The following is a 14895-nucleotide window of genomic DNA, read 5'->3' as shown; positions in this document are numbered from 1 at the left end:
GATGAAACGTGAGTTTTACATAAGATGATCACAGGTTACTGCTTTGTAACTTATGATATTTCTCTAAAGTGAAATAATTGAAGAATTCTAGTTAAATGTCAGTGACGTTTATTTGCATATATGAAAAAACAACTAAGTGTAAATGTGCATAAAGGTTTGAAAGGTGTAGATAAAACACGTAATGTTCTTTACAATGTTACTAATAAACGTAGGTCAAAATTATGAGTGATTGGTCGGTTGAAATGTATCACAACCCTACACTGTGTGTATGGCAGCTACTCAACAATCACTTGACGTTAGCGTCCACAGTGTTCGTGTAAGTGTGATTACCTAATAGTGTTTTAGTCAGTCCGAAAGGTTTAAGCAGTTTGATATTTTAAGTAATAGTACAGTTAAACAGTAAATCATTCATTTATTGTATTTAGCTGTAGGACGATTTCTGGTTATAATAACTGTCTTATTTAAATATTATATATGATTTACTTGCGAAAGCAAACGATAAGTGTCCAACGAACATTGTCTGAAATAAATCATGAGCATTTTGAAATGAAATCTATACTTTTGCAAGATCTGTATATCCAAAGAAGATTAGAGGTGTGTTTGCCAGTGATAAATGCCTATATGGAAAATAGATGGATAAACAGTAAGTCATCCATTTATTATTTTTAGTTGTAACAAATTGTATTCCATAGGTGGAAGTCCACCCTTGTAAAACTCCTGTAAGATAAAACTAGTTGAATTATCATTTGTAAAAATGAGACATTTTATCAAACATAAAGTCAAACTAGTGAAAGTGTAAGTTTTAATTATTGATAATATTTAATGAACGTTTTATTGATGATGCACATTGAGACACATTTAGTGATATCATGTATATATAAAATATGTGTAGGTTGTAAGACAATATAAAGTCAAACTAGTGAAAATGTAAGTTTTAATTAATGCATTATATCGTCCTTTTAAGGATATATAAATGTAAAGAAATGTATGGTACTAATAAATTAATATTAAGCATCCTTTTTTAAGTTGATTTTATTATAATTGAATTTATTAACTAACGAATTAGTCGTTTAAACCTATTAGATACATTTATGTTCAGACACCAAACAGTAAGTTTTAATTATTGTATGATATCGTTCTTTTAAGACAGGAAATTTAAATAACTAACAAATTAGTAATCTAAACTGATTAATTATAGCCTTCATCACGGTAGCCTATTTATGTGCTCTCTGATGATCATGTATTAATTATGTATCTCAGGACAGCTGGAATGAATATTAACACTTTTATATTTTGATCTTCCTAGATCATCTTCAAGTTAAGATACCAGCTGTCCTGAGATATATTTTACTTCAAGTGGGTTTCTTGTTGTCACGAATGTATGAGGCCCGGCATGGCCAAGTGTGTTAAGGTGTTCGACTCGTAATCCGAGGGTCGCGGGTTTGAATCCCGGTTGCACCAAACATGCTCGCCCTTTCAGCCGTGGGGCGTTATAATGTGACGGTCAATCCCACTATTCGTTGGTAAAATAGTAGCCCAAAAGTTGGCGGTGGGTGGTGATGACTAGCTGCCTTCCCTCCAGTCTTACACTGCTAAATTAGGGACGGCTAGCACAGATAGCACTCGAGTAGCTTTGCGCAAAATTCAAAACAAACAAACAAACGAATGTATGAAACAATTATATTATCGTCTTTGATGACATCACAACCTCCCTATTACATTAGGATCACTTGTATGTGGCAAGTCTCTCTGCAGCCATTTTTTTCTTTCCTTCTATGTTCCCTTCATTTTTACTAGCAATCTGCGGTAAAGAACTTTACCGTTAAAACTTGTGTACTCAATCAGAAATGATTGCACCATGAAGCGAAACGTCGTTGTCACAAATACAAATCTTAGTAGTTGTAAGAGCTGTATCTTGTAACAAAATAAAAATGAACTAACTTCTACACTTTCACAGCTAGAAGCTGAATACACGCGATAATCTTTATTGAACAACGTTTTTGACACTGAAATGAACTATGTGTTACATGTTTAATTGAACCTTTATTAACTTCACTAAATGATTACTTATATTTATAAATAATGTTCTCTCGTTTTTAGATATTAGACGAAAGTTGTCGATTATTATATCATATGGTATATATTTTCTTTTAACAAACAACTGAATAATAAGACCGAAAATGTAACTTACACCAATATATATAATTATTACGAAGAAATCTCACATTACACAAGTCATATAAAATATTAAACATCATTTTTTATTGTCTTGATGAATTTGGGACTGCGTCACCAAATACATAAGGTTACATATAAATACTGACACCCACGTAAAAAAAAAAATGATTTAGTTAGGTTTGAAAAACAAATCCGTTAGTAAACTGTCAGGACAGGAATAGTTGTGTAGTTTGAAAAGTTAAAAGTGTCTTCAGCAGTTACAGTAAGTTAACCCTAATTCTTTAGTTCGTTGATTCAAACGACTCTTTTTGTCATCTCATCAGATCTGGGGTTAATTTGCTAAAGCTACTTCCCCTCGGTGGATTCAGCTTATAGCCCGAAATGGCTTTGTTGTAAGAAAACACACACACTCTGAAGCTACAAGTGATGGGATAATACACCAACAAGTGGGCTATTGGTAAAGTCTGTTTACAGATTGAATCTTTCATGTCTGTGGTATTAAATAATAAAAAAAGGGGGAAAGATAACAATGTACACGTGTCTAAACAAAATGAATTCAAATTTCCTGTCACATCTGAATACATATATTTTATTCTTACATATATACACGTAGGTACTTCTACATAGAAGACTGTCATTTTTTTATATTGAAGAAAAAACTCCAAAGAGTAATAGTATTTGGTTATAATTACATATTGCAATATAATGCAGTAAATTTACCAAGTGTTAGCTGAAATATATCTAGTTAATTTTGAGTCATGGAGATTCCAAGTTCTCATAATCACGAAACATTTACAATCGAATATTTTGCCTTTTAGTAAGTACAAAAAATTTGTCATTCTTTGCACAGAAATATTTTAACGAGACAGATGAAGTAAGGTTATATATTTCATTAAAGTCATTGTTTGGATTTAGAAGTCTTATAAATCAAATGATAGGATGTATCCATTCAGCGTGAATTTAAACCATAAACAGTAGATACTGTCTGGCTGTATGTATGTATGTATGAGTGATACGAAAAATATTGTGGTGAGAGAGAAAACATTAGGATGATTGAATATCACTGTAAAATTCTGTAGCTCTGTTAAGTGTTCACTCGGATTATTTTTTCCCTTATAATATTTATGAAGATCAGTTTTATTCTAGACAATTTTCTCTCATGAACAACAATAAAAATGTTAATCTTATACTACGAATGTCTGCTTTCTTTGTTGACTTTGTGCATAATATTAGACTTTTCGTGGAATTTTGTGAAAACCAACTCGAGAACTATGTGTTAGTACAGTGGAGCGCCGTTAAGCCGCGGTATTTGGGGGGTCAACCTGCTTAACCGCGGCTTAAACCTTTGTGACTGAAAAGCCGAAATCGCCAACAGCTCCGCCGAAGAGCCTCATCCGGGCCATTGCGTGATCATTATATCGGATTATCGAATTAAAAATAATACTTTAATTATTGATCACTTTTTCACGGATTTACCGTGGATTAACTTTAATGTATGGAGAGGTGTGATTCGGTAACAATGGCGGCCTCCAAAAAGCTGACATAGAGAGTGGATAAGGTAGATTAACGGTCGATTTCTATTGTAATATATTTTATTTATTTCCCAAATTAAAGCAAATCCTTTTTAAATATCCCCTTGAAGTTATAAAGCCAGGATTAAATTCGTAAGCCGCGTTTTTACACGTTCTTAAATTAGCGGTGAGCCACGATAATCCTCGCTCACATCGCTCACAAGACTTGCTACAGCGGCTTAAGCGATTTCGCGGTTTACTGGTCCGCTGGCTTAATGGCGCTCCACTGTGGTTCTCTAATTTAACAGTGAAAGACTTGAAGAAAGGCACCTAGGTAATACTATCAACCGTCAACTCTTGAGTTGCTCTTTCACCAACGAAAAGTGTGATTAACTGTCACAATATAACACCTCTACGGTTGTAAGGGTGAACATGTTCGGTGACGAGATTCGAACTTGAATGAGGAAGACTGAGAGACGAATGCCCTAACCACCAGGCCCCACGCAAAATGAATGCTTATAATTTGAAATTTATTTTAAATAACAATTCTTAGTTTCCTTTACACAGTTTTACTTGACTAAAATATAATTTAAATTTATAATCGTCGCGAAATATATTTTGTGTTGACTGTAAGATGCATACTTGTACTTGTGACTTACTGGTAAGATACAGGTAAAAATCTCCAAATTAATAAGACGTCTCAGGTATATCATACTTTTACTCTTCTTTTTCTCAACTATCTAAGTTTGAAAGTGCAAAATTTAATTTTATAAAACATCATTTTTGTTCTTTTTTTTTTAATTTCGCGCAAGGTCGAACTAGAGTATTCTGCGCTAACCGTCCCTTATTTAGCAGCGAAAGACTAGAAGGAAGGTAGCTAGTCATCATAACACACCGCTAATTCTTGGACTACTTTTTTACGAACGAACAGTTGGTTTCACTGTTACATTATAATGCTCCCAACGGTTGAAAAGGAGCGCATGTTTGGTGGAATGGGATTCGAAACCGCGAACCTCAGACTGCGTCCTAACAACCTGGTCATGTACAGCCATTTTGATATGAAGTTCTCCATTAGTTTAAATGTTTGTGCTATTTGTTTAGTTGATGGAGAATGCCTTGTTACGGATAATTTCTCCATTAACAGCTCAACAGAAAAAAATGAAAATTTTTCTTTTGTTCTTTTCATGAGTCCCCGTCGTTTGGTTCTGGATCCGCTTAGATATGTATATTCTCGCTGTTGGTTCTATGTTTTTAATGTAAAGCAACAAATTAAGTTATCTGCACTCTTTTCACAACGGGAAAACCTCGGTTTCTGAATCGGATAGCGTTGATTTATTTGGTTGTTTGGTTTTGAATTTCACGTAGCACCACACTAGGGCTATTTGCGCTAGCCCTCCTTAATTTAGCAATGTAAGATTAGAGGGAAGACAGCTAGTATCACCACCCACCGCCAAAACCACTTACTGACTGACCTGAAATCTTGACTGAAAAACTTCCGTCCGCCACCAGTAGTAACATTATAACAAAGCAGTACTGAAACAATAACAGATACTGTAGGGATCGTTAAAGCAGCAAATGATGTGCTATGAAGACGACAGTGAGTTATTAACTTCTCATGGAGATAAACATGTGTAAATTCTCTAAATTTAGTGTGCATCCTTACTACAGAATATGTGAAACGCCTAATAACTGACAATACTTCGATCTTTACTGCACTTAAGTGTAATACACGAAACTATGTACATGTTAAAGATAAACTAAACCGTTCTCAGTGTTTTGATGTAGTGGCTCCATTTATTTCATAATCACTTTCTTAGACGTAAGCACGAAATATACTTAAGTTTTCAGAATTGTATTAATTACGTTCATTCTAACGTAGTTTTATTTATGAAGCTTTACATTTTACCCACGCTAAAATACAAAATTATGTAATGCGTACATGTTTCACCCAGAAAGTTGCGGTCTTCAACACGTTTCTTTACTCGTCACACCAATTTTGCGATATGTAAACTTGAAACGGATAAATAACCAAACAGGCTGGTACAAAATTATGCACGGGAATTTATTCATGTCAAACTGATATTCTGCAACAAGAACACGAAACCCGAAGTTTTCATTAAAAACAGTTCACCTACCAGTGGTACAATGGTATGTTTGTGGACTGCCACCGATTAAAAAACGGGTTTCAATTCCCGTGGCTGGCAAAACACAGATATAACATTGTGTAGCTTTGTGCTTATTTCTAAATAAAATCAAATAATTTGTCCATGTAATATTATAAAAGAAAACCACAAACAAAATATTCTACAAGATAACTTTTATTTCAATTCTAAAGAAAGAAATAATTTATTCCGAAAGAATCTTTTTATTACTTATTAACATATTCAAGAATATTGTGAGAAAATAACAGTTTCCTACGATAAAAATTGTTTTCGTAAACCTTTTGATCATCTTAAAGGTAAAGGTAAGTAAGTCTATATTAAATGTATTTCACTGTGTCCTCTAATACAACCTACAAGCAGACTGCTCTGTACACGTGGAGTAAACAGATCTTGCTAAGCTTTTATTTATTGTACCGATGATTTTCGATACCTTTAACAGATAGCGCTGTCAAAATAAATTAAAAAACTAAAATTTAATTCATTCTAAATAATTACGGATAAAGTAGAAGCATTTATAACTGTTTATTGTTTCACTTAAGCCTAATAAGTTGGTTGATAACTACATTTAATATAATTAACTTATTATAACACGTGCTGTTGCTCTATAACGCCGCCTACAATGTTTTGTTTGTTTGCTTTTAATTCAGCATCTGTTATTCTACAAAGTTAACTACATCAATATTTATTAATTCAGGTAATGATTTACAATACAAACACGTAAGCCCTTTAGAAGGAAGGTAGCTAGGTATTTGACCTATGAACTTTAAATATTAAAGGAAAATTGTTAATCATATTTGTGACAGAATGAGATATTTTAAACTATATTTTAGCGTGATGCATATGTATTTGTACATGTTACATAATTTACGATAACTGTATTGATTTTTATAACTACTGTCCTTTATGAGACGATGTAATTATAAGTTTGTGACGATACTAAATTTCATATACACAAGAAAAAATATATCAAAATATGTCCTCGTATTGCTATTTCATACTTTAACAGCTGGCAACACATTTTATTTATATTGTATCGGTTTTCGTGTGCACCAAACATTGAACACGTTAACTTCATACTACTTTTGCGCATACTTTCTTATGTCTGACCTTTGAGTTGTCCCTGTTTCAGTCACTGTAAATATAAATATTGTGGTAATATTATTTTTAAAGTACGACTTTTAAAGTTACACTTCCAGAAACAAATCGACCAAATACAATATAAAAAGTACGCAGTGTGAAAAATATATGCATTGTTCCTCTTTGGTGAAATTTCTATATATTTTTCAAATTCAAACAAATAACTGAGGAAACTTAAGAGAGTAATATAATGAAACACCTACTGATGTAAGTTAGTGTCAAATTCATAAAAGTCTAGTGATGTAAGCTAATGTTTCGAAACCATATAATATGTATTTTATTATAGCAAAGCCACATCGGGCTATCTGCTACGTCCACCGAGGGAAATCAAACCCCTGATTTCACGTGACGTTATAAATCCGAAGATTTACCGCTGTCCCAGCGGAGGACAACATATAGTGAAACGTCTACTAACGTAAGTTAACGTGTTAAAATCATATAGTAAAACGCCTGCTGATGGAGGTTAATGTGTCAAAATTATATAGTAAAAGACGTCTACGAATGTAAGTTAGCGTGCCAAAGTCATATATTGAAACGTGTACTGACGCAAGTTAACGTGTCAATGTCATATAGTAAAACGCTTACTGACGTAAGTTAATGTGTCAATTTTTGTAATGTCATGGAAGCAATAAGTTACCTATTTTTAGAAAGATCAATTTACAGGATGATGAAATTCTATTTGAATTCAAACACGTTTTCTCCGACTATCGCAAACTCTTATAGCATACATTTAAAGCTAAAATATTAGATGAACTATCAGAGCTTTGACTGCTGTTCTGTAAGTTGATAATGATTCCTCGCTGAGAGGAATTTCAGACAAGTATAACAAAACCTGGAACTTACAACAAACACTCTTACTAATCAACTTACAGTTGTTTAACAGTCGAAAAAAGAATTTCTCAAAGTAAATAATATTTAACAACAGTCATTACATTACTTGAAAATCCCTTTCGTAACCAAAGCAATAGTACTTTCATACAAGGGAATGTCTTTTAATCATCATTACCTTACAAGGATTATTCCATCATACAGCATTATTACAATGGGAAGACATATGACATCCCAACTTTGCAGCCCTTATGCAAAGCTACAGTATTTGAATGGCGAAAATATTACAGAACAACAACAAAAGAAACTTCCTCTTTTATATATATATACATAGATAGAAAAGTCATAGACCATTTCATATCATAACCATTACCATAGTGTTGGGTTTACGGAATTACAACGTTAAAATCTGGAGTTTTATTCCGAACGGTGGACGCAGAAGACAAACAACGAACCAAACAGTAACGAGTATTATACAAGGCTATTTAGACAATTTACCCATTTATTCTATACATTTCACAACGAGAATATTAGTCTTATACTGAAATACTTTAACATTAACTTATTCTTTAATTAAGTTTTCATTAAATTTAACCTTTTTACCATTTATGTAATATTTTGGCCAAACCCGTTTCTTTCTTTGTATCAAAAATACATTCACGGGAAACAAGGCTCATATACAAATTACAGCAACGGTCATATCTTACGTGATCTAAAAATGTTTCATCAACATACCTTTACAGTGCTTTTGTTAGTTAAGGAGACAATCGTAGAAACTATGTAAAACAGTTCTCAAACCCAATATAGGCCAGGTGGTTAGGGTGCTCTGTTCACAACCTGCGAGCCACGGGTTCGAATCCCCGTCCCACCAAACATGCTCGCCCTTTTCAGTCATAGGAGCGTTATAATGTTACGGTCAATGCCACTACTCGTTGTTAAAGAGTATAAGAACAGGTAGTGGGTGGTGATTACTAGCTGCCTTTCCTCTTGTCTATCACTGCTAAATTAGGGACGGCTAGCGCAGACAGCTTTTTCCCGAAATTCAAACTGAACACAAGATGTTCCGTTTATCATAACGAGATCTCAGTGTTCTGCTAATTTCTGCAATCTGCAATCATAACTTACTGTAAAAAGTAAACAAATTATTGTAACCACGTAATGATGTAAGTTAAGTGCAAAAATAGTAATAATAAAATATTATCAAATTCACTATAGTTAAAAAATATCCGACCGAATTAGTAACACATATGTAATAAAATGGCATTTATTATTGAAATTCACCTGATATGCTTCTGTTGCTGTTCATATTTAATTACAACCTGCTGCATATATAAATCTAACAACTTGAAGCAAAACACCTCAGCCGGTAAAACATGGGGATGATAACATAATTTAAATCACTTTGTTTTGTTTTTCATGATAATGCTATGAAGGCTTTCTGGTCTCCTGACTTATTGTGACCACAAGGAAGGCAATCGGCCGGCAGCACCCACTTTGCACCAAAAATAGAGGGATTGACCGTCATATTACGACACCCCTACGACTAAGAAAGGGTATGTTTGGTGCTGAGTTTTTATCCCACAACCCATATTTGATTTGCAGTTTTTTTCAATTAAATTCTTCTTTTTAATTAATCAATCCATCACGGATTACAAATTAAAGGTGTGAAAATCTAATATTTAGTTTTATATTTTGCTTGTCACAGAAAAAAATAATAACATAATAATTTTGTTTGCTTTGAATGTTAACGTAAAACTACACGATGGCTATCTGTGCCAGCCGTTTCTAATTTAGCAGTGTAAGACTAGAAGGAAAACAGCTTGGGCTACTCTTTTTCTAACGAATAGTGGGATTGACCATCACATTACAACGCACCTACAGCTGAAATGGCGAGCATGTGTGGTGTGGTGGGGATTCGAACCCGCGACCCTCAGGATACGAGCCGAATGCCTGAAAGAGTAGACTAAAAATTGGCAGTGGGTGGTGGTGACTAGCTACCTTCTCCCTGGTATTTCACTGCTAAATTAGGATTGGCTACCCTCGTGTAGCTCTTCGCAAAATTCAAACCAAACCGTATATAACTAATAAGTATATCTGTGGACTATTATCAAAAAGTAGTGGGATTGACCATACCCTTATAACGCCACCATGGCTGAAAGGACGAGCATGTTGGTGTGACGGAGATTCGAACCTGTGATCCTCAGATTACGTGTTGAACGCCCTAACCACCTGACAATGCCAGGCCCTAATATAATAATAACAATCACATTTTGCTACCTTATTCAATACGTCTTTCTTAGACTTAATAACATCGCTTCATACCTACACAGAAGTTAATATTACCGCTCCACGGATCTTGGCTTTATGTTATCTGCATATTTAAACAAAGAACTTTTAATGCCAATTCATATAAATTTTCAAACGAAATTAAATTGCAAATTGTAAAGGAATATATAAATTTCTTGTGAATTCAAACAAGCCTATCAAATGAAACATGCCTTACCTTAAAAATCTATTTTTATAACGTCAGCTAACCTAATAATTACTAATAAAATAATGACCTAGAGGTTTAACAAATTTAAAAACGCAAGTGGAACCATAAACTACACTGGGAATTTTAAATAAATTTTGGTACGTTTTAACAGTTTTGAAATCATGTAACGTAACTAGACCTGTATGAATTCATTTCACACCTTTCTGATGTCTGTTCTTCAGGTATAAACGGACATCATGACGATAACCCTAACGGCCCATCAGTTTGTAGTGTCTGAGAGTTTGTATTGAAATTCCCTAACCATATATACTTTCAATGTCAACGTTATGACTAAAGCAAACATTTTCAAATATAAAATATCAATACAAGCGATTAAATAATGTTTGCTCTAACTACTAGACTTACCAATATGGTTTAATGAAGATAAACAGCTAGTATCTAGTTAGAATTCTTTATTTCTTTCACGTTTCATCTTACGGCTTTGTTAGCTTACTTAGATCTAAAATTATTCTTTGGGCTTGAATCTTTCACGCCTCACTTTTATGGCCTACCAAAGGACCACAAACCCGACATATCACTCAGACCTATTGTTTCAGTTGTGACTGTGGTATACCGAAGAACCACAAACCGAACATACCAATTAGACCTATTGTTTCAGCCTTTACCGTGGCCTACCAAAGAGCCACGAACCCAACATACAATTTAGAACTATTGTTATTGCCTTTACCGTGGCCTACCAAAGAACCACAAACCGAACATACCAATTAGACCTATTGTTTCAGCCTTTACCGTGGCCTACCAAAGAGCCACGAACCCAACATACAATTTAGAACTATTGTTATTGCCTTTACCGTGGCCTACCAAAGAACCACAAACCCGACATACCACTTCGACCTATTGTTTCAGCGTTTACTTCACCATAGAAAAAAGCATCCTCGTTGCTAAAAACAAGATTCTTTACCTTCTGTTTTAACTTGTTCGTAATATGTTTCAAGCACCTTTCATTTACTTCACAAATCAAACTCTTCCATTCATAAAATTGTCGATAACGGTATCCAGTTATATTTTGACGTATATTCTCTACGAAGACATTGACGTCATCTCCGTTCTGAGCTTGCCCTCTAGTGGCACAGCGGTATATCCGCGGAATCACACCGCTAACAACCGGGTTTCGATACCCGTGGTGGGCAGAGCGCAAATAGCCAATTGTGTAGCTTTGTGCTTAAATTCTAAACAACACAAAACAAAATCCTTTTTGAGATTAATGTAAGACCAATGTTGATCTCCATGGGATTTCCCTCCTGACATGTGCATACTCCTGAAATATGTTTCACGCAATAACATTTTCAGATTCAAAGAACAAATTTACTGTCAGGTGTAAAATATCCATGGCTACTAGGGTAGCCGTAGCGTTTGCTGCTAATTTCATGCATGTCTTTGAGGTTAAAACAATCCGCTGCTGGGCGGGCACTCGGGTGTTAACAGCATCCTGTTCTCTAGCTGCATTTTATTAACTATATTAACGTATTGAAATGACAGCTTTAAGAGCTTAATTTGCTTTCATATTTGCTAAACCAGGTTCACAATAATATCCAGTTTAGTACCGAATATGCCTCATTTAGTGAGCGCTTACAATTTTGGGACACTTCTACGACTGTATTGAATTGTAAGGCGCTTAATAACGTATGTAAAAGAAGCTTGAAACAACAAATCCAGCACCATTAACAAGAAACTTTAATAGTCAGAGCAATATTCTGTTTAAGTTCTTTGAGTGCACAAACCCCTTTCTAAGTTAGATTAGTTTTGTTACTGTAACTTCAAAGCTTAGCAATAAGAAATATAATAGAAAATAACAAGAAACTTTAATAGTCAGAGCAATATTCTGTTTAAGTTCTTTGAGTGCACAAACCCCTTTCTAAGTTAGATTAGTTTTGTTACTGTAACTTCAAAGCTTAGCAATAATGTTCCTAATTGTTTTTCTAAAAAAATATATGCAATGTTCAGTTATTGCGAGGGTATTAAAATCGAATGATTATTCTGAAAGTTTCATTAATTGAAATTTCACCACACATAAGGGAAAAAGAAGAGAATTCAGAAAAAAAAAAGTTCCATTGTAAATAACTTTATTAGTCCCAAAGTTAATGCTGTCATTAAGTATGCTATATGGAAGTTAATTTGCTTAAACAGATGATACAAGAATGTGGAAGTCTGCTGCTAAAGTTAGCAGCTAAACCTCGCGATCACTGTCAAATAAAAATAAAAACAGCCGTATCACGCGTATTCTATAATTCATCAGAAATATAATGACAAAAATGTAGTTTACAGTATATCTTGTGACATTTCTAACAAAATATATTCTAGTGACATTGAGAGACCGATTAAAAAAACGTTGCATGGAACATCTTGGAGCTGGCTACAGTGATGGTTAAGACTAATAGTGTGTGTGTTTTTCTTATAGCAAAGCCACATCGGGCTATCTACTCAGCCCACCGAGGGAATCGAACCCCTGATTTTAGCGTTGTAAATCCGGAGACATACCGCTGAACTAGCGGGAGGTAAAGACTAATAGAAGTGTGATTGTAACACATCAATTAATAATTGTCAGATATTAGAAGCCTTTAATCAACAGGCACGTAGAGTCATCACTTTAAAATTTAAATGGAGGATGTATGTATTTTTATATGAACGTTTTGATACTACGTTTCATTTCTTTTCTACAAAGTGTAAATATTTGATTATAATTACGTTTACTTCTACGTATTTATTACATGTGAAGGTTTATATACCTTTTCTTGTTTTCGTTTTTAAATGAATATTTTATTAATCGTGCTAATATTACTGTCGTATTTTTACCATTGATAGCGTGGTTGCAGGTCAGCCGATACACAAAAATACATTGTATTGTACATAAATTCTTTGTCCTGCTAAGACTGGGTTTGTGTTCTGTAATATATACCCCTTGATAAAGCCCTAGAGTGAGGACGTAAAGAATATTCTACGGATGCTGACTGTTTCTCTTCATTAAAAATGTTTACACTCAATACGCACTACCTAAATTCGAAAGAACAGCGTTTGGTTTTTACGTATAGTCCTTTACTTTGTGGTCAGTAAATGACTATATATTAAAACAAACTGTCACGTATCCCACCACTATACGAGGTGTAATTTACTTATTTATTTCATCCTATTACGCAGCGCTGGTGAGCTGTGAATTCAACGATACTTGTCTGCTGTAACTTAGATCTCCAAGTCATCTTTCCTTCACTAAAATTCACAATTTGACGAATAAAAGAAATCAACAACAAAACAAATAATAGGATTTTTTAACTACTTGTGCTTCTTGTCACATTTCATACACTAGGGTAGTAATTATATAGAGTCACTAATATTTTCTATGGTGTGTTATTATTCTAGAGATTATCCTTAATATGTCAAGCAAATACTCAATACAAAATACAAGCCCTCTCAGTGGCACAGCGGTATGACTGCGGGCTAACCACTAGAAACTGGATTTCGATATCCGTAGTGGGCAGAGCACAGATAGCCAATTATGTAGTTTTATGGTTAATTCCAAACAAAGAAAAGACAAATTGGTTGAAATTTATAACAAAACGTGTATTTATTAGCAATAATTAAAGTTTCAGGCTATTACTTTTCTTAAAGTTAACAGAAGAATATTGAAGGTTGGAATCTTATAACAAACAGTAGATATAAAACACGAGGCTTAAACTGTAGCTCGTGTAATGATGTATGTGCAATAAAATGTGGTTAACTGAAACTTTAGTTCACGTTAAATTATTAATACTAAGGTTCATACCTTTTTCTCAATATATATATGTATATTAATCTATACATAATATATATATGTATAAACCTTTCGTTAGGATTCAAAATGTGAGGATAAGCTTTCTCCTCTTGTACACACTGTGTGATTTATGAATTCTGTTGTCCGACGTATGTCGGTTCTACTGTAAAACAATTCAAAAAGCGTTCATTACGCACTAGTTGATTGTGAGATAGTTGTGTCAAAGCATGTTCAAGACCATTGGAAATGAAGAAAGTGAGGCATTACTTCAAATAAAGAAGGCTTTAAGAATAACCATCTAAATGTTGTGGAACTTTTATTAGTAATTGCTGATGTCATGACCTAGACTATTTAAATTGCGTCCACAACCGATGGTCTTCGTTTTTGCCTTCTTACATATTAACATACTCAGGAATTCTACCCCTCGGAACAACGAATTGTTTGTCTCACACAGAGTTGTTCATAATATTTGTATATTACGCGACAAACGAAACAACGGATAAAAAACGTTTATTTACCTCTTACTTGAATTTATTTTATCTTAATTCGACTAGTATTTTCTCATTCATTAGATCATACAAAACTTTTATGTAACACATATTGTTAAACTATAGCTTATATTCTGAAAACTTACGAGTTAAAACAAAGTATATTATGTATGCTATAATATTTCAACCACATTACATCTGCTATGCAAGTGATCCTCAATCAGCCTGGTTGATACAGCAAGCGATCTAAATGTTATTTATATCATCAGCTTTCATGAACAACGACTGCAAT

The sequence above is a fragment of the Tachypleus tridentatus genome, chromosome 8, assembly GCF_004210375.1.
Source record: "Tachypleus tridentatus isolate NWPU-2018 chromosome 8, ASM421037v1, whole genome shotgun sequence".
Taxonomy (NCBI): Eukaryota; Metazoa; Arthropoda; class Merostomata; order Xiphosura; family Limulidae; genus Tachypleus; species Tachypleus tridentatus.
Note: the sequence above shows the minus strand (reverse complement) of the source record.